This window comes from Triplophysa rosa, linkage group LG8, assembly GCF_024868665.1.
Source record: "Triplophysa rosa linkage group LG8, Trosa_1v2, whole genome shotgun sequence".
Taxonomy (NCBI): Eukaryota; Metazoa; Chordata; class Actinopteri; order Cypriniformes; family Nemacheilidae; genus Triplophysa; species Triplophysa rosa.
In genome coordinates, this window is record NC_079897.1 from 10017847 (window position 1) to 10039823 (window position 21977).

General features: G+C 39.9%; 1 protein-coding gene across 1 annotated transcript in view; it reads right to left on the minus strand.

The window, feature by feature from the left end:
* The window catches only part of cers2b (ceramide synthase 2b), a 41876-nt gene extending 20450 nt beyond the window's left edge, over nucleotides 1-21426 (minus strand). The window contains exon 1 of the mRNA XM_057341023.1: nucleotides 21000-21426. The gene's annotated coding sequence lies outside the window, so the exon portion shown is untranslated. The remainder of the gene's footprint in view (nucleotides 1-20999) is intronic.
* Nucleotides 21427-21977: the final 551 nt, after the last annotated feature.

The following is a 21977-nucleotide window of genomic DNA, read 5'->3' on the forward strand; positions in this document are numbered from 1 at the left end:
GTCCTCTCCACCACCAGGAGCCTCGGTAGGCAAACGGGGAGGCGAGAATCCTGGGGTTCCTCGAGAGGCTCCAACCACCAGCCAGCCGTACTCATCCTTCCTTCAGCCGACCCCAGGCGGGCAGGCAGCGCGGGCCCGTCCCAGCCTGTGCACAGCCGGCGTCCAGTCCGGTCATCCAGTCCGGCGTCCAGTCCGGTGCAGCCGGCATCCAGTCCGGTACATGTCCAGTCCGGTGCAGCCGGTGTCCAGTCCGGCGTCCAGTCCGGGATCCAGCTGGCGTCCAGTCTGGCTGATCCAGCCGGCGTCCAGTCCGGTATCCGCCGGCGTCCAGTCCGGTCCGGTGATCCAGCCGGCGTCCATGTCCGTGAGATCCAGCCGGCATCCAGCCGGCCTGATCCAGCCGGCGTCCAAGGCTCCAGCCGGGTCCGTCACCGGCGCTTCCAGCCGCGCGCCCGTCCCCCCCATCAGGATCCAGCTCCCTGGGCTTCCCCAGAACTCCGCACCCTTCACAGCCTAGTCCCAGGGCACTATTCCCCCTAGACTGTCCCTTCCATCCCTGCCCCTGACTTCCCCACTCTGTTCCCCTCGCCTAGGAAAAACACCCTGTCCCTCCTAGGTCCCCACCCCCTGGTCCCACCCAGTTGTGTCCCTTTTTTTCGCCCATTCCCCCCTCCCTTCCCGTTAATTTTTTCTTATTGCCACCCAACCCCTTCGTGTTCTGTCGCCTCTGCCCCTAGTATGTTCTGTTTTGTCTGTGTGGTGTATCTTCTTCCTGTCTGTCTTGTCCCGCTGAATGTTTTCCCCTTGGGCCTTCGGGGTTCGGCCCTTAGGAACAGGGGTACTCCGTCCAGTCCTTCCTTCCTATTCGAGTTTTCGTTCTTTGACAGGGTCTGACAGTAACCATGTCTGTGTGTGTGTTTCGTCTTGTTAGACACGTGCGTTATTTTGACATTTCCGCCCTGTCCTCCTATCTTCGTATACTCCGCCCCCTGTTTCTCCTTAGTTATTTGCTTGTGTTACTTATTTTCCCCGTCCAGGTATTTAGTTATTCCTGTTTTGGTTTTACTGTTTTCCCCACGTGGGTTTTTTGTTTTATTAAATGCCTTTGTGTTAACCCCTCCAACCTGCACTGCGCTGGTCTGTCTTTCTTCATACCGCTCGAAACTCTGATCCGGCTGCGCGCTCAGCTCATGCTGATGGAACATCCTACTTGATTCTTTCTGTCACGGAATGGCAGAAAGAACCCAAGCGCAGGCAGGCAGTGAAGGGGTTAACAGATATTTATTATTTAAACCAAAACAAAACAAAACACCCACAATGGGGAAAACGGAAACTAAGAACTAAAATAAAACAAAGACTTCCCACGAGGGGGCAAAATGAAAACAAGACAATAAACTAAACTCAAAGACACGACCAAACGTCTTAAATCAATACAAGGCACAAAACTCACAAAACACGAACAGGCAAGGAACAGGAACACGGGTAAGCACACAACAGGCTAAGGACACAACACAATCCAGAACAACAGCACATACAAATACAAGAGCACAGGACAAAGAAACAAGAGGGTATAATAGGGAAGACAAACGAGGGATAACGACATGGGGCAGGTGTGGGACATTAAACACTCAGGGAAAGAAACGAGGAAACGAGAGGAATGGGGCAATGACAAGACACTGGAGAGAACGTATATTATTGTCAAACGGACAATAATATGTTTCTCTCCACACATAACCAAAGACTTTGTCATGGCTCTGCTACAGGACCAAGAAAAACATGACTAAGGAAGCAGAGCCATGACAGAAGCCCCCCCTTTAATGAGCACCTCCAGGTGCTCACCAAGGGGTAGACGGACAAGACAAGGCAGACCGAGACAAAGACAAAAACCAGACAAACATGGTGAACATGACAAGGGGTAGACAGGACAACAAGACCACAGGACTGGGGTGGCATAACAAAAATAACAAACATGGGAGGGGGGTGGGGCAAAACAAGAGTTCATAGGGGGTAGTCCAAAAGGGTTGGGGGGAACAGTCCCAGTCCCCGGCTGCGCTCGAGGGCGCTGAGTCCTGGGGGACTTAGGAGGAGTCCCGGGGGGAACAGTCTTTGACCCTGGGAGTCTCCCAGACGCCGGCTGGAAGGCCGGCTGGACAGGGCTTGACGCCGGCTGGAAGGCCGGCTGGACAGGGCTTGACGCCGGCTGGAAGGCCGGCTGGACAGGGCGTGACGCCGGCTGGACAGGGCTTGACGCCGGCTGGAAGGCCGGCTGGACAGGGCTTGACGCCGGCTGGATCACCGGACTGGACGCCGGCTGGATCACCGGACTGGACGCCGGCTGGATCACCGGACTGGAAACATGACTGGACACAAGACTGGACACATGACTGGACACAAGACTGGACACAAGACTGGACACAAGACTGGACACATGACTGGACACATGACTGGACGCCGGCTGCACCGGACTGGACGCCGGCTGCACCGGACTGGACTCAAGACTGGACATCGGGCTGGACACAAGACTGGCCACCGGTTGCACTGGACTGGACGCCGGCTGCACCGGACTGGATACCGGCTGCACCGGACTGGACACAAGACTGGACACCGGACTGGAAGGAGCCCGCGCTGCCCGCCTCTGCCTCTTCTTCTTCAGCCGAGCCACCCGCCTGGAGGTCGGCTGAAGGAAGGATGTAGAAGGCATGGCTGGTTCCGGCTGGGACTCCTCGGAGGTGGACTCCCAGGATGCTCGCCTCCCCCGCTTGCCAACTAGGCTGGTGGATGGTGGAGAGGCTGCCGAGAGTGGGAAGGATGGAGTGGCGGTGCCCACAACCCCGATCTGCAGGGAACAACGCTCAGTAATCGTGACCAGCGGAGATGGGTAGCTGGTATTTGCTGAGGCCGTGGACTCCGATCGTTCCGCGGCGGACAGCCACACGGCGTCGAAGTCCAACGGTCTCAACGCCCTCATCTCCGCCCGCGAAAGTGGGTCCCTGAGACCGGAGTTCAATAGCACCGCGAGCTCCTCCTCCCCGAAGACGCCATTCTCGGCGACATCCAGGAACCTGTCCATGTACTCATCCACGCTCTCGTTCCCCTGGCGAAGTCCGCAGAGGAGGCGAGCTACGTGGGACCGCCCGGTGCTCATGCTGCCTGCTGGGTTCAGTGATGGCTCTTGTATTCTGTCACGGATATGGCAGGAGAAGAACCCAAGTGCAGGCAACGGCGATGAAGGGGTTAACAAATATATTTATTTAAACAAAACACAAAACCGAACAAAAACACCCACAATGGGGGAAAACAGAACTAAGAACTATAACTAAAACAAGAGACTTCCCACGAGGGGGCAAAATGAAAACAAGACAAATAAACCAAACTCAAAGACACGACCAAACGTCTTAAATCATAAAAGGCACAAAACTCACAAACACGNAACAGGCAAGGAACAGGAACATGGGTAAGCACACGAACACTAACACTAACACAATCCAGACACAACGCAGTACACGCAATACAAGAGCACAGGACAAAGAAACAAGAGGGTATATATAGGGAAGACAAACGAGGGATAACGACATGGGGCAGGTGTGGGACATTAAACACTCAGGGAAAGATAACGAGGAAACGAGAGGAATGGGGCTCAATGACAAGCACTGGAGAGAACGTATATATATTTCAAACGGACAATAATATGTTTCTCTCCACACATAACCAAAGACTTTGCATGGCTCTGCTACAGGACCAAGAAAAACATGACTAAGGAAGCAGAGCCATACAGAAGCCCCCCCTTTAATGAGCACCTCCAGGTGCTCACCAAGGGGTAGACGGACAAGACAAGGCAGACCGAGACAAAGACAAAAACCAGACAAACATGGTGAACATGACAAGGGGTAGACAGGACAACAAGACCACAGGACTGGGGTGGCATAACAAAAATAACTAGGATTTTAATCTAATTTGTTAGGACCAACAACAAGTTTATGTACATAGAAGGTGTAAAAACACTATTATTTCGTAATAATAGGCAGTTATTCTTACCTTACTTCTTGACTGACTCTCAAATGATTCGTTCCGTGATTCATCTGTCTAATCCCCTCCTTTCCGCCTAGTCTGCTGTGATTGGTCTCAGGAGATACAGTGTTTGGGGGAGAAGAGTGAAGTTTTCGTGGGATGTCCTAGCAAAACGTAGGCGGGAACTATATGTAGTGACGTAAATCCGCGGCGGTTCGCAAATCGGACAAGGGACGACTCGTTTGCGTGATTCAGAGTTGACTCACTTTTTTCCAAGCCAATAACTTTGTTATTCATTCACCTTCCGATTTACAACTTGGCAGACTGCTTACTTTCAAACACGGCAACATTACACACGGCATGAAATGAAATTTTCATGATCTCATGTTATGTACTCTTTAAATACAAAATAAACACAAAAGTTCAAACGTTATCCATTCATGTTTCGAAAACATAATAAATAAAACAAAAAAATGTAAATAATCCTTTAGAAAACATTTTAAATATTTGCAATTTTTTCTCCATTTATTCAAAGTGATCTTGAAATTAAACCCTGAATCTCCATCTCATTTCAAGTTCTATACATAGGTGTCTCAAAACAAAACATGTAACAAAACAAAACAAAATAAACAACAACAAACAACCCATTCACTACAACACCAAACATACCACTACATGGAATAATTCAAATACAATAGACAAGGTACAATTAACAAATAACTAACAGACTAATAGAGTAAATAATTGTAAAACATTATATCATTTAAAACTGTTACAATGTGTTTCAAAATAAAGAAACAAGGCATTTTTAAATCTATGAAGTCAAGTCAAAGAGTGTATATGTAGTGGTAAATTATTCCAATCGTCACGAGCCTTGAAATTAAAAGCTTTCATCCCAAACTTTTATCAACTAGGCAAGAAAAAAACGAGTAGAAGTTTTGACTGATTGTGAGTAAAGCATATAACTTGAGATACAGGATCTTAAGATGCACCACATATAAATATAACCATTTAAAGTATCAACAAACACAATATGATTTAAAGACATCGATAAAAAATCCAACAAATAAACAGTAGTAAGATACAAAAATATTAATTTAATGCAATCTAAACTATATCTGCAAATCAACAATGTAATATCAATTGAAGAGCCAAGTTTGACGAACATGAATGTAAAACAATTTAGACCAAATATATACTATTAGAGCAATTCCATGAAAATGTCAACCTTACCATGAAAAAATAAAGTTTCTACTAAAAGAACAAAATCATTTTTAATTTGTCCATTTAGGCCTGCTTTATATTGTATTAATGTACTTCAATAAAAATTTTAAGAAAATTGCCTTGATTTCCCACCCACATCGGATATACAACTATGCCAAAATTACATTTTCCACCAACCATTTTTCATGCTTTCTGAAGAGGGATCAAAGGCTCCCTTTTTTGTACTTTATGTTTAAAAAAGGCATTTTGCAGAAAGATGAAGGCATGTCTGAAAAATTAATACACTCACTCTGTCTTACTATTACTGCCTTGTAAATTTATAATGGCTATAATTAGGATGTCACAACGCCTCACTGCTGTGTCACGTCCATAACGTTTTAAAGTTTAAGTTTATGTCATATAATAATTACAAATACAAATAACTTGAAACTTAACATACAAAGCCAAATATGTATGTTGATGATTTTAAACAACAATTCATCTCACTTATTTGCTCTGAACAACCATAATAATTCGTTACGGGCGTGACAGTTTTAAGCACGTAATATTGAATCATGTATCACAGACGCAGATGACATGTTGTGATCTGTTTTAAATATCATTATATTTGTACAAATTATTTTGTCCTATAACATTTTATAAATTACTAACACTATTAATTAATAACAAATTATGAGAACGTCATAACATAGGGATATACAGATCGCCACACTGTTATTGTGCTTGCAGCATTCGAATAGCGTTCATCTGATTGTTTACGTCCTACCTTAAAAGGCAAGCCTCTCTAGTGGATGCTCGCTTTCTTGCCCGTGTCCTGAGAGACAATCTCGCGTCTCAGACTCATTTGCCTGTGGGAAGACCTGCTCAGTCACTAAACGCGATATCCGCGCTCTAAAGCGCATCTTTAAAACTTCAAAGAAAGTGAGCATATTCGCGCTCTAAACGTGCCGCATGCGCATCTTTAAAAGTACACAGAAAGCGAGCATATCCGCGCTCTAAACGCGCCACATGCGCATCTTTAAAAATTCACAGAAAGTGAGCATATTCGCGCTCTAAATGCGCCGCATGCGCATCTTTAAAAAGGCGAGCATATTCGCGCTCTAAATGCGCCACATGCGCATCTTTAAAAGTACACAGAAATCGAGCGTATTTGCGCTCTAAACGTGCCACATGCGCATCTTTAAAAGTAGGGCCTACACAGAAAGCGAGCATATTAGCGCTCTAACCGCGCCGCATGCGCATTTTAAAAAGGCGAGCATATTCGCACGCCTCTATAGCAGATCTTTGAAAGTACAATGAAGATTATCCGCGCAAACGCCGCCACTCCGTCACGGTCTCCTTGAACGCAGACGCTGGCTACACATTAATAATATGTGAAACCATATAATTTGCAGTGTGGCTGTTTTGTATGAAGTTCATGAATTTTGCAGCAGAATCTACTGATATCTCGGAGGACAATATCCGATATCCACTTGAAGTCTCTGATTGTGGTTGTAAAGCATTTGTTCATGATTTTCCATAGTCGGGTACGTGCTGGTTTCAGAGCTGTCACGGGAGTAACATTGTTTTTTCCTTATGAATGCAAACACATTTATTAAAACAAAATCAATATTTCATGTTATATAAAGAGCCATCCCTTCTCCATTTATTGCGTGTTATTGCTTTTGGTTTGTGCATTTTAATTCACAGAATTTCAACAAAGCTTCCTGTCTCCCAAAAACGTGTTTTTTTATATGGCAGGAGAAGAACCCAAGTGCAGGCAACGGCGATGAAGGGGTTAACAAATATATTTATTTAAACAAAACACAAAACCGAACAAAAACACCCACAATGGGGGAAAACAGAACTAAGAACTATAACTAAAACAAGAGACTTCCCACGAGGGGGCAAAATGAAAACAAGACAAATAAACCAAACTCAAAGACACGACCAAACGTCTTAAATCATAAAAGGCACAAAACTCACAAACACGAACAGGAACACGGGTAAGCACATGAACATGAACATGAACACTAACACTAACACTAACACTAACACTAACACTAACACTAACACGAACACTAACATGAACACTAACACTAACACTAACACTAACACTAACACTAACACTAACACTAACACTAACACTAACACTAACACTAACACAATCCAGGACACCGCAATACACGCACATACATAATACAAGAGCACAGGACAAAGAAACAAGAGGGTATATATAGGGAAGACAAATGAGGGATAACGACATGGGGCAGGTGTGGGACATTAAACACTCAGGGAAAGATAACGAGGAAACAAGAGGAATGGGGCCAATGACAAGAAACTGGAGAGAACGTATATTATTGTCAAACGGACAATAATATGTTTCTCTCCACACATAACCAAAGACTTTGTCATGGCTCTGCTACAGGACCAAGAAAAACATGACTAAGGAAGCAGAGCCATGACAGAACCTTACTACTTACTGGTAAATTGCTGCTAAAACTGGTAAAAGGAATATACAAAATAAAAGAACACTGCTCATAAATACATATAGGCCTAGGGGGCTAATGAGGATAATTAGGCTAAATGATCATACAGGATTATATCTAAACTAAACTTATGTGTGCTAAACATAAAAAGCTCTTAAAGGAGTTCCTCACTGCAAAATTTGCCCCCATTGACTTTCCACAGTAGGAATAAAAACGACTATGGAATGTCAATGGGGGCAAATTTTGAATTTTTGAGCTACTCAGTGTATTCAGTAGGTTGCTTCAGAGGCATAAGGTATACGACAATAAAACAATGCACAACTGACATAAATTTACTTTTAATACTTCAGTACTTTTAGAAGCACGTACTTCTGTACTTTTACTCAAGTAAGAATCTGTCTTTACAACTTTTACTTGTAGTGGAGTAATATTTGACCAGCAGTATCTGTACTTTAACTCAAGTAAGGAAGTTGTGTACTTCGTCCACCTCTGCACGTCAGTGCAATTTAGATAAATCCAATGGATTCATAGACCCAGACAACATATGGTTAGACACCAAGATTACTTGGCTAGGTCAAATAATGAAGGAGTTAAAATATTTTAAGGGCTTCCTGCCCATCTTGGACGCCATCTTGAAAATTATACATTTCTAGTTGTCAAACTTTGGTAAACTTTTAGTATGTTATTAAGGACACCCAATACTACAAAAAACAGCTGAGAAACCTTTTGTTAGATTTTTTTAGGGTTAGGTGGTTTTTTTCATATATGCAGCCGCCTATGTGCTTTCATAGTGACACAGCGTGCACACCACTGCTGCCTGTTTACATACAGTACAAATGCGAGTTTGTATTACGTTATTTTAAATACGTTTATGAGCGTATAAAAGCATGGATTATTTAATTAGATTTCTTTTATCCGCATTTTTCTGTTCTCTTTCTGTAGCGCGAATCATAGACAGATTCAGTGTATGTTGCTGTGAGAAGCGGTTCACACAGTTCAAGAGAGAGTGATTGACAGCGTGATGCGATCGATCGTTTCCACTAGGGCTGCAGCTATCGATTATTTTAGTAATCGAGTATTCTACTGATTTTCCGTCGATTAATCGGGTATTCGGATAATAAGTACGTTTTCTTTATTAAAGAGCAATACTAAATATACAAGAGAAAATAAGACAGGTCTCTTAAAATGAATTAATTTGTTTCCTTTTTAGAAAAAAATACATATTTATTGCTGAAATTGCATACATTCATATCTGTGAAAACTAAACCCATTTACTACATTCCATTGCCATATTACATTCAAAATGCAATATAGGCCTAATACAAATGTATAAATATGAAATATTAATAAAAATAGAAAGAATAATTTCAAAGGTAAACAACTAACTTCAGCTTATGCATGATGCATTTAGTTTATCTAAATTAGTTTTAGTTTCTTTTTTTAATATTAAATAGTAATATATTTGTCCACATAAAAATACCGAGTTAATCTGACTTTTATTTTGGCAGGTCGTCGGAAGACGCTTATTTTTTAGGGCGTTAGCTAGTGATGGGAAGTTCGGATCATTTTACTGACTCGGATCTTTGAGTCTCGTTCAGCAAAATGAACGAATCTTTTTTCGAGTCATATCGTTCATTTCGTTCATTATGCAAACGTTGATCACATTACAAACAATACAAAACTATAATGCTATAAGAAACAGAAAAGATTAATTCATTGTTTACCTGGGTCTTTAGTCTATGATTAGCTCACCACACCTCTTATCTGACAAGTCCTCGGGTTTGACTCCTTCGTTCATCACGTGACAGCGTCGTAAGCTAAACCAATGAGGTCTGAGCCGGAAAGAGAATTGATTAGTTCACCTCTCGAGTCTTCGGGTTTGAATCGTTCGTTCTTCTTGAATTCCAGTACAGGACCCATAGAATGTTGCGCAATGCGCATGCACGGCTGAACGAATCACTCCCTACGACGACTCGTTCTTCTCGAGTCACATTAAAGATTCGTTCAAAATGAACGAATCGTTCAAGAACGACCCATCACTAGCGTTAGCTTCACTCAGTAAAATGTGCTGAAGTAAACTCTCAGAGCAACTCTGGAGATTCAGTTTATGTCCTCATTCAGCGCAGACGCAGACAAATTCATGAGCGTCACACGTGTAGCACGTTAAACTGTGCAGTTCATTCACTCAGAACAGACAGATGACGTGTAAATAACAGGATTCGGCATCCACAAGTCCGCATGTAGTTTTATGGACTCAATGCAGCCGGAAAACAAGTTTTACTCGAAAAATAGACTAAAACCAAGTAAAATAGCAGTTCACTATTTCAACAAGCGATCACTTATTTATCAGCATGAGACATGCGTGTGAACAGACTAACATGCGTGTGTCTCGCGGTTAATGCGTAAGACTTGAGAGCCCTGTAACAAAGTTTAGCGGGCTGTGTGTTAGTAATAAGGGTCCGTGGGGAAACGCAGTGCTCCGTGTGTACTGTAGTTAAATGGATTAAACGAGGCTTCGAGGCAACACAAATTGCCTCGATGATTTTTTGTATTCGAATAACTCGAGTTACTCGAGGAATCGTTTCAGCCCTAGTTTCCACCCAACAATAGAATATATACAGTTTTAGGTATGACATGATGTGTTTATTGAGCTTTAGTTCATTTAACTTTTCTTTACTACAACCTTTTGAAGTCGAATCTCACTATTATATTTTATATTTACAAAAATACTGTAGGTATATTTTAGGAGCTGTTTGATTTGGGGTAAGTTTTACTTTTTGATAATATTTGTTTTTCTGAGGGTCTAGACTACATGCAGCTACTATCACTTGACACAAAAAACAGCGGTGGATGGCGTTATGGATATATCGTCATTTTTATAGTTATCGCAACAAATACCAGGAATTATCGTGATAGAGTTTTAGGGCCATAACGCCCATCCCTAGTAAACAGAAGCTCGCAACGCTTGCCCCGCCTCCAAATTCTTCTGATTTGTTCACTGCTTTTGGAACTGACATTGATGAGAGGCGCTGCATGTAAAAGTTGAATTTTTTTAACTTGACACGGCATCTTAAAAACGTGGCGGCACGTCTATCAAACGCGTGTTTACATAGAAAAACAATGGGAAGGTTGCGCATTGGAATGGAAAAATAAGTTCTGTCTGAATGGCCCATTAGGCTGCATTTTTAGATCAACCGGAATCAGGACACTTCCAATAACAACTGATGAAATTGTTGCATGTAAAATGGTATTCTGCTCTCAGTTCGTCTATTCTCATTGCTCTGAGGTTACCATGGTTGAGCAGGATGCGGTCTTAAACCAGTCCAGATGGTGGAGCAGATGGTCCCCCTCAAAAAGGGAAGCTGCGACCTGACATGTCCACACTACACTACAAAATTGCAACTGCAATTAACTATTAGAACATGAAGTTAATATTAAATCTATAATCTACCATTTTCAAAAAATTTAGAGCTTGTAGAGATGCAGCAGCGCCTAAGGAGAACTGGTTTCCCTGGTTGGGCCTGGATTCGCCCGAGGGTTTTTTGGGGTTCCTTGCCACTGTTTGCATACTGTCTGCACTTGTTTGCATGCCGGGTGGCTCGAGCTTTAGAATTTTGTACTTATTAATTTTACTTTAAATGTAACATTTTGCGTGAATTACTACTTCCCCATATAGGATTAGTCTGCATAATATGTTACCTTTGTTTCGCTTTCTTATATCTGTGTGATGTGTGTGTGTCTCTGTATTATCTCTTCTGTGCTTGTTTGTGATGCATTGCTGTGTGTGCATTTGGTTGTGTCTGCTATGTTATGTGTTTGGCGTGTGCGTGTCTGTTTGTTTGGTGTGTATGCATGTATCTGCGTGTGTGTCTGTGATTTGTGCACAATTATTTATGTTCGCTGAGTGTGTGATTGTTTGCCTGTGTTTCGTGCATATGCGCTGTGTGAAAAAAAAAATCACCATTTATTCACCATTCCAATCCAGATGTATATTACGTTCTTTTTTTAAGGTGAATAGTACAATGACTACAATCATAGTTGTATTAAAAAATATCATGGTTATCTTTGGCTTTGGAGCTAATATATTTGAAAGATGAAGATATTTTGAAGCTGCAAAAAGCACATCCATCCAATCAATAAAGTTATCCATCCGACATAGTGGGTTAATAAATATATTCTAAAGCAAATATATGGGTTTATCTAACAAGATTATTCATATTTTCACATTTTAAACATTCCTGTGTGATTATAAAAACTAGCACAACATTATTATAACAACATTATTATAACACTTTTGAATCTGATAGAGTTTGCCTTCCATGTCAACTTCTAATCTAAACATAATAGACAACACAACTACAACAGTAATTACACAATTGTTTTTAGTAGCAATTACTACTAAACAACTACATACATAAACTGCTACCACATCAGTAGCACTTTCACACATGGTTGTTAATATGCTAATAATCATAAATTCTGTTCATGCACAGCTGCTTCAACAACACAAGTGATGGATGACTTCAGGTGAAGCACTCAAAATTCTTACCTGTGGTTCAGCACAAATGTTTTGCTTAGTAATGGCTAGGCTGTGTGTTTGAATCTGCATGCTATGACGGTCAATGATTGACCAAAGAATTTAAGATAAATAGACGTCCAGTCTGGTCAGTGTTTGTAAAGAAAGGAGATATAGAGACAAACATTTGGGAGTCAAATGTCTAGAGTAACCATATGTTAACCGGTTTGTTGTGTGGAGTAAATAGATTCCACGATTCAGGTATGGGTATATTAAAGATGATATGTCTGTTTAGGCAGCTGAACACTGACGTGTCTTTATCCAAAAAATGCTCATTGGTCAGCTCATTTACCTACAGAGTCCATAAATTAAATATGCGGTTCGTCATTCCGCTGCACAAGGATTTCCCTGCCATCGCTTTCTTGTTCCAATGCTGAAGGCAAAAAAAAAAATTCACCACTATACAAATATTGAAGAGCAGTTCATCAGGTGGAAAGGTCAACAGGGAACACAGTCCGGTCCCTGTGACACTAAACATGTTTTTACACCGCACAGAATATTTCCGGTTCAATACATCTGGGACCATAGACTTTCACTTTCAAAATTACAAACTCACCCACCACAAAATGAGAGATGATGTAGTCAAATAGTGAGTGAATGAAAACAATGTAAACCAAGAACAACCCCCATCACCAGCTAAGATTATTTAAAGGCAGTGCTCGAATTGAGGGGGGCTGGGGGGATCCAGGACCCCCCATAAGGCATTAGGGACCCCCATAAGAATTAAAAAAGACTTTTTATTTGAGTAAAAATGATAATGACAAAAGTGATTAAATTCATGCAATGGATGTGGTAAATTTCGTGAATTAATTATTTACAATAATTTATATTAAATTTGTTTATGGGCTAGTTGTCATGTCTCTTTCAATTTTAAACGCCCCGCCCCACGTCTAAAGACCGCTAAGCGCAGGACATCGTTGACATGACTGCTTGATTGGCGTCGCTCCGGTGAAGCTAATTTCAGCTAAAAAATGGAGAATAATAAACCTCCACTCGCAGTCAGGAAGAGGAAGCTTCTACTTTTTTGAGGGGTAATTTTCTCTCTCTCTATATCTTTCCACTATATTTATCAACTCCATGTCGGGGCTTTTGTATTCCTTGCGTAAACTATTATTAGGCCTGGTTCTGGGGTGCTAGAGATCTCGATAAAGATGAGTGACAGCTTTTTAGTAATTATAAAGGGAGTGCTTGTTGTGTGGCTTCTGTGCTATATATAATCCATTCAGAATTGTATAAAACTTGTTTTTCATGCTGCTAAGACCAACGGCCACATACACGCTGCAAAGTTTCGGGAATTACATCGGCACATTAATGCGGGATTCACTCTTGAAATAGCTATGATTGACATATTGATAGTCATACTGTAGTTAGTTCCCGATTAAAGCAGACTTGGACTGAAATGGTTGAATGGTCTGCTGACTGACAGACTCACTCATAACAGTCCCTTGCCACCACCTACTGGACGTAACTATGTAAACTGCACTGAAATCGTTGAAAAATCCCCACAACACTAACCCACAGACTGACAGCCGGTCTTGTCACAATTAGGCATGTGCTGGTATCAAATTTCCATGCTGCGATTAATTGATTAAGGTTTCATCGCGGTAAACGGTATTATTGCAGTATTCAATTCTATGAGAAATGCAGGTTGAAAATATAAACCAACTTCAGTGTTTTCCTCTTGATAACAACTTTATTTTAAATAATAAAGAGAACCTCAAACATTTAAATACAAATAAATATAAATAAAACAACACACAGTAATGATGTATAAAGTGAGTTTATTCAAACAGAATAAAGTGCAAACTGCAAAAGAACAACTTTTGTTAACTGCTTTTAAATATACTTATGTCTGTACAACGCTAGTACAATAATTCATATTATTATTATTATTATTGTTTGAATAACAAGCCAAGCCAGTGTGTTAACTATTATAGCAAGCTAAACATTTATAAACAGCAAATTCACTCTCACTTTGTGACAGTGTATGACTTTATTGCGTTCCATCAACGTATAATTAAAATAATTATTCTGCCACACTGTCAAATTTCATTACTCGGCTTACTTTTAACCCAATATTTCCAAACCTCAGACTTCACCCTTTTAGAAGGGGGATAAATCGTCGGCAGCGTTCCTCCTTCCGCCATGCTTCCTCTCTGTGTGGTACTGTTTACATCAGAGTGCGCAAGCGTATTTTGCTCAGCAGCACACACACACACACACACACACACACACACACACACACACACACACACACACACACACACACACACACACGTAGGCATCTCCACATGGGGAATGGGATTGTTTAGATAAGAGTGCGCATTCCTACGCAGTATACACGTAGTGTACTTTTATCCGGTTGGTGAAAAATAAACAAATACGCGTTCTAAAAATCAAAATGCTGATCTATATATTTTCGCGGTATTTGAAAGTGCCCGCGATAACAACATCGCGTGAATCCATTACCGCGGTTAATCACATTACCGAATATCGGCACACGTCTAGTCACAATTTATATTTTTAATATCTAATAACAGTGTTGAAGTCTCGAGACTCGGACTCGGTCTTGAACTCGGTCTCGAGACCCTATTTTAATGGTCTTGGTCTTGTCATGGACTTGTGTGCATTTTGACTCGGTCTCGACTCGTACTCGAACATGTTCGGAATTGGACTTATGCCCGAGTCCACTCGAGTCCCATCAAAAATATTAAAAAAAATAGCTTTTCATGGCGTCTCCTGATTGTCTAATATTGATGTCCAGTCTGTACAAAGTAAAAACTGGTTGAAATTTTGAGTTTACACATGGAAATAAATTAAGTGAGACTCTTTGAAATAAACTGAGTTGAATGATTTGAGTGCAGTAAGATAGCAAGCAACCATTGAATCAAGGTTAAAAATTGATGATTTGTCAATGTTCATTGCAATGAATCAGTATCACTTTTGTACCTGCAAAAATCACCATTATTGTGATCTTTTTTAGCTTTAGTTGAGCTCTTGGCTCTTCTATTTTAATGTTAAATTAGGTTTCCTTCAGCCATAACTGTGTTAAAATAAATTAGTTGTAGCAAAGAGATGATTACTTCTGAATGTTAATGCATGCATTTTGAAATTGTTTAGATCACTGTTAATAATTGGGTTTGTTTTATTAATGTGTCAGCTCTGTGGATCTGTAGTTTGATATACTGTGATTTTTTAGGAATTAACATATTCGCAATATGTTAAACCACTTTAACACACAACGACATCTGAGAATCTGCATATGAAACTCAACAATGATGACAATCAACAAAAGAAAGCTTCATGCTGCAATGCATGCTGGGTGATCTGTTTATCTGAATTATTTTGACGATTGTCATCATTGTTGAGGGTTGTATGATGAGGGTTGATGTCAGTGAAATATGTTTGTTTATTTTCTCTCAATACTTGTGCATTGACTAGCCAGAGCACTCAGACCAGTCATCAATTGATCAATAATGTTTAAAACTAATACATTTTATTACAGCCTCACAATTTCCATGAGAACAACCCCAACTTTTGTAAAAGCATGTCACAGTGCACAAGTGTTTTTATAACACTATTACATGACCTGAACAAGTTAATTTATCAAAAGTCAAGGATCAAGAGCCCAACTAAACCAAACACTGATCACAATAATGGTTATTATTGTGGGTACAAAACTCATTTCACAGAGTCTCATTTCATTTATTTCCATGTGACTACTTAAAGTAGTCTGATAAACTCTAGATTTGAACCAGTTTTTACATTGTACCAAGGTCCCCTGTATGTCAATATCAGACGTTCAGAAAACGTAATAATGGGCCAATAAAGGGACGTCTTTTTCAACATCGAAAGATGCAGAAAAGACGTCTTTTGGACATATCTTTGGTCAGGGGGAAGTCATAATTGTAATAAAATTACCTTTACAACACTTACTATGTGGCCTTTTTTACCCTAAACTAATAATATTTTTAAACTAATATCAGTCTAACTAAATAAAACACAGTGTACATGCCATGGTATATTTAATGCACTGAGCACTCTATGAGCTAGCTGATTGATGTTATGCTAACCTCGTGTAACACAACAGGACACAAACAGCTTTATTGTTTCCACCAAACATTTAACATATTCTTGAAGATTTCTATAGGTCTCGTCTCAGATCTCTTGTCCTAGGACTCGGACTCGACCCTCTCTGGACTCGGTCTTGACTCGAACTCGACCTACTCTGGACTCGGACTTGACTCGGACTCGAATGAGCTGGTCTCGACTACAACACTGTCTAATAAACTAGTTTCTTGCATTTAAACAAGTCTTTTGGAACAAACATTATTATCACAAAGTGTCAATCATCCAGTTGTTTTTAGGGAAAATAGTAAATACTACATTGGTAAATAATGCTAGAATTATTCTGTTAGACGTACACTACTGTTCAAAAGTCATTTCTATTCACCAAGCCTGCACTGATTTGATCCAAAATACAGTAAAAGAAGCGTGTTCTTTTATGTAAGCCTCTTTTTAATAAATAGTATATAATTATGCATATTATGATCAAATATATTGTGTATTTTGTATAAATTGTATATTGCGAGACTAACCCCCACCCCACCAAAAAAAATCTTATGGTGGGGACCCCCCATAAGACTTGACTCAATTCGAGCACTGTTTAAATGTACCTTAGAATGAGCTATTTCTATCTACATACACCGCAGGTCCTCTTGCATTTAATTTGCCATGTTGTTTCTACAGTAGCCCTAAACTGTTCAATTGCCCTACAGAGCGCGTTTCGTAAATACGATAACTCCTAGAGACAATTATGAAAGATATGATTTACTTAGGTACATCTATTCTCTTTCCCAGATTTTAATAACACTCCTGTCATGAAGATGGGCTGGTTTTGCATTGCTGTCTGGTTTATTTGGGTATTAAAATTAGATCCGCAGTGAGACTGTGAATTTATTTAAGTGCTTCACAGATCACACTAGGCTTTTAAGTAGGAAAACATCAGAGCCAAATGGCAGGCATTTTGATTCACCGCTAGTTTTACAGCTTTGACACTAAAATTCCCATTTTATTTTCATGCTGGTGGTTTATATGCTACATCTCAGACACAAGAGTCTCCTTACACAAGAATACAGTGACTGTGTTTCATATTCAGAGCATATGATAATGAATACATATATTTCTCACGTATTCCTGTCAGGTCAAAGGTAACAGTTGCATAAGTGCAAAGTGGTGATGTGTCATGCTTATGCTTTAACCAGTACCTCAGAGATGACTTATTTAAGTAAGCGCTGCACTGGTTCCCTCGACCTAAAGCCTATGCATTTTCCCCATAGACTTTTGGAAGATCGCAAAAAATAAGCTCTGTGATTAACAAAGGTTTATGATGTTTACACGTTTTGTCTATCAAGATAATCTTAACTAGTGATGGGCTGAGCGAGGCTTCGTGAAACAATGAAACAGTTGAATCAAATGTGCCGTATCATGTCGAGGCTTCGAAACATTCCGACACCTATCTCCACGGTGACTCCTAGTGGTCATTAGCGCGTGTTGCTCTAAGGCATTTATATAACAACGGTTTAGACAATCGCTGACGCATTATAATCTGCATGTTCGTGTTAGCGCTCGACTGAGTGTGTGTGGGTGTGGTTAGTGTTCCCGACTGGTGTTCTGAGGTCGAAAGTTCGAATCTTGGTCCAACCGTTGTCACATCATTCAAGCTATTGTTTCTTTATGTTTTTTACGAGTTTTTAACAGCAGATGTTTTGGCTACACCTATGCCCATCCAATAAATGAAGGTGGTAGGAGTGCATGTGTTTCAACTGGACGGACCAATGTAATCCGATTAAAAATCCAATCCGAATGAAAACGCTCCATATAAACACGTCAATCAGATTAAACATGCCCAAACTGATTGAAATTTCAGTCGGATTGTAAGGGGTGGTTTATGCCGTTTGTAATCCACTTGATAGGACATGTAAACACTTTATCAGATTAAAAACCGAAGTAGGAAGTTAAGCGCATGTGCAAAGACGACGCTGGCTCCTACAGACGTAAGGGCGTATGACGCACGGAACGGAGCAGTTGCAGCTAAAGAAACCAAAAACCATAAATCTGACAAAGCGGTAGACATTTCCATATGCTTGTCATCTCTAAATGAATATATTAATGTTTCAATGCATTTAAAATGTCTTAACTGTTTCCCTGGAGTGAGTTTTTAACTGCAATTTCTCAGTTCCTTTTTAAAACACGATACATTTGCAGATGTACAAACATACTGTAGGCTAAAATATCTAATGATAAATTTTAATTTATATTCGTAGTAGGCTACTGAACATTTATTTTATTTATCGTTTACTTACATGTGCTTTGGAAGGATTAAATGTTTTTACCATGGTAAGTCTCTGTAACGACCTTGCTTCATTGATATGTAGACATTATTTTGCGTTTATGAATTGTACATTATTATGCTGGTGTCTGTGACATAAAATAAATACATCTGTGCTTACAACATTGTTTGAGTAGCCGTTTTGTGAATATTATAATGATACCCGTGTCCACCGCGCCCGTCTCTGTTTAATGTTAATGCTGATATATGAATCCGCATATTATCACTTCTAAAGTTCGGTATTAGCAGTTTATAAACATTTATTTTAATTATTGTTTGCCTGCAGACGCTCTGGTGGGTCTTGGTAGTTTTGTCATGGTTTTACCAGATCACTTAATTTACCTTTCATGTAATTGCACAATCTGATTAAATTCAATCCGATGTGTCCATGTAAACTATTATGGTTATGATTAACCATCACACATTTCCAAGGCTGTTTTCAAAATGGTCCCACAGGCTACAATTGACCTTTGACTTTTTACTGCACACTGTTTTTGACATACATATATATATATATATTAGGGCTGTGCAATTAATCGAAAATTAATCGTAATCATCAATTTTGGCTTCAACAAATACAAAAACAAAATAATCGAGGTAAGACGATTATTGTGCTGCAGTCGATTTAGCAAGGATCCTCTCTTTTCTTGTGGTATAAATCCACAGTTCACCCTTTTCCTTTACAGTGTTTCAGCTGTGCTATTTCTTTACATTTATTTTGCAGTTGAATTCACAGTTTAAAAGCCAAGTTTTCATTTTTCTATGTTGTTTTAAAAGTTAACGAGTAATCGTGTTAAATAATCGGGATCTCAATATTAGCCAACATAATCGTGATCATGATTTTTGTCATAATCGAGCAGCACTAATAATCGAGCAGCCCTAACAAACAGAGCCATATGTTGTGATATATATATATATATATATATATATATAACACAATTCATGGCTCTGTTTGTTAGGTAAAATTTGGCTAGATTTCACATTAAGTTATACTTATCCAGAGATGATCACTGTCCATAGATCACTGTCCATAGATCACTAAAACATGGTTATTTTTTCATTTCTTGATTTACAGTTAAATCAGTTATAGACACTGGTTTATGAATTTACTTTCAGATCAACACCCCCTAGTGGCGAAATGTCGTCGAGTTTTGAAACGTTTCGAAACAGTAATGACGTAACAAAGCCTCCTTTGCTAAAAATCACTTGACTTAGCCAGTTTGATACACACTTCGAATTACTGATTCGATACGGGTTTCGAAGCTTCATGAAGCCTGTTTTGAAAGTGCACATCACTAATCTTAACAAATTAACACAACATTTGGTACGTTTGAAGCCGAAATACAATTGGCAGAAGTAAAAAGCTAACACAAGGCTATAAACAGACTACACTATGGTCGCCCGATATCAACGTCACCACTACCAATCCTCCGACAACTTTCTCAAACTTTATTAAAAACGTGTTCCCTGGCAAAGTAATTACTGAATCCCCAACAATGATTTTAGACATTTGTGCCCATGCTGCAATATTTGTGAGATTTATACGCGCGATTGCGTCTAACCCCCCAAAGAAAGTAACGTTAGTCGCTTTTAGCAACTTGTTAGCAACCGCAGTTTTTAAGAAATAAAAATAAGTCTTTAAAAAATCCCAAGCCGGTTATAACTGGTGTGGTTTTACGTCATAGAATAAAACGTGAAAATATTTAGAGGTTTTGTTAACCACACACCTTAGTTCAGGCGATTTAACGTTACCAAAAACCCATGCAAAAAACCCATAGACGTTGGGGCAACCGGAAGTCCTAAAATGCTAACTCTTTTCCGGGGTTTGCGTACAAAAATACGTCATCTCTGACGTACTCAATTAGTCACATCTTCCAGCACACACACATTTTTTAATCAAAAAAGCCTTTAAGTTTACTCATCCTGGGAATGTTTAATTAAGACTGAATCTTTGAGAAAACACTTAGGCAAAATCTGATAGTGTGAATGGTGCTGCTCATAGTGATATGATATGAGCTCTAATCTTGGGTAAATGTTTCATAGCAGAAAGGTATGATGAAAGGACACTAGACTCTTGAACTGTGGTTCATCATACCATCCAACTCAATGGACAATGTCTATGAACACACACGTTTATGTTTAACTAATCTGAACTAGGATTCCCCTTAACTACTAAACCAACTAACTCAAACATATAAAATAATGAAATCAAATAAATGAAAAAAAATACAAATATTAATATAAATTGATGCCTGCCAGACAAAAAAAAAAAAAAACTTTTTGCATACTTTTTTCCTTAATGGCCAGATCAGATAGAGATAACTGAACTCACTTTAGTCGCGGGTCAGCGCCGCCGCTCGGGTCGTGATGATATGTCGCTTCAGAAGTCAACTGCGCGTCCGTCTCCGGTGGTATTCGCCGTTTATAAAAGTGATCCTTTGCTTTATTTAAGGTCCTGACAGACTGTTTATCACCCTCATCTCTCCTCCCAGCGGCAAAAAAGTGATTTTGGTGTTTTGGTGAAGCGTGTGCGCACAAAGCAATAGATGTGATAAGCAGATCTTTCCGGAGTTTAAACGGTAGTTCCTGGATGTGCGGTATCAATCCCGTTTCAGAAAGAGTTTCTATGGTCACTTTCTTCAGCTTGGCTCCGGTAAAAGTAGGACAGCGACGGTAAATCACGAAGGATCGGAGGAAAGAGCGCGTGTGTGAGAGAGAGAGAGACAGAGAGAGAAAGAAAAGAGAGAGAGGAATAACGGAACGGGAGGGACTTATCGAAGCGCTCCAGCAAATACATCATCATTCATCACACACTTCCGGACTCATGCGGGTTGGCTGCCGTCAAACTGTGTTCAGTGAGTTATCGTAATTAGAAACGTGTTTAATTTGGACGAATACACACTTTAAACGAGAATTAAACGGAGAAAGGGGACTACGTGAAAAAAAAAAACATTATATACGTTATTGAAAAACGATAAACGTTTACATGAATAAGACAATAAATTAGTTCGAGGTAAGTTGTCACTTAGCCTATTGTTGGGTCAGGTTGTCACACGTGCTTTTATGTTCAAAATGTATACATTTTGTGTAAACATGTATTGTATTGTAATAATGTATACATTTTATATAGCCTATGCACAATTTTGATATTTTCGTATCCCATGTTTTTATTTATTTACTTTATAAAATTCAGCTTCGTAATCTTTTTTTTATTGCTGCACAATAATATAATCTTTACTGTACAATATAATACAAGAAAGCAATTTACATTGGGCCACAGACATTTGCCTCCCAAATATTTGTTTTTATA